Raw genomic sequence first — 296 nt, 5'->3', positions numbered from 1 at the left:
ACACGATACTTACGCTGATACATACTACGGCAAACAAGCCACAGGCAAAACCGAGAGCAGAGAAGTACGAGACAGCGCGTGCTTGCTTCCAATCGAATGCGCATTCTGCTTCTTCAAAAAGAAAATTTCAGCCTCACGCGCGCATCCTGACTGAGTCCAGAAAGCACGAGAGGCGGACAGAGGGGGAAGAGGGGGGGAGGGAAGAGGAGGGTTCACGCACAACCCCCCCCCCCCCCGCCAACCTTTCTGCTCGCCGAATGCAAGCAATTTCATCCTTAGTGATTTCATGGCGCTCT

The sequence above is a fragment of the Penaeus monodon genome, chromosome 28 (genome assembly GCF_015228065.2).
Source record: "Penaeus monodon isolate SGIC_2016 chromosome 28, NSTDA_Pmon_1, whole genome shotgun sequence".
Classification (NCBI taxonomy): domain Eukaryota; kingdom Metazoa; phylum Arthropoda; class Malacostraca; order Decapoda; family Penaeidae; genus Penaeus; species Penaeus monodon.
Note: the sequence above shows the minus strand (reverse complement) of the source record.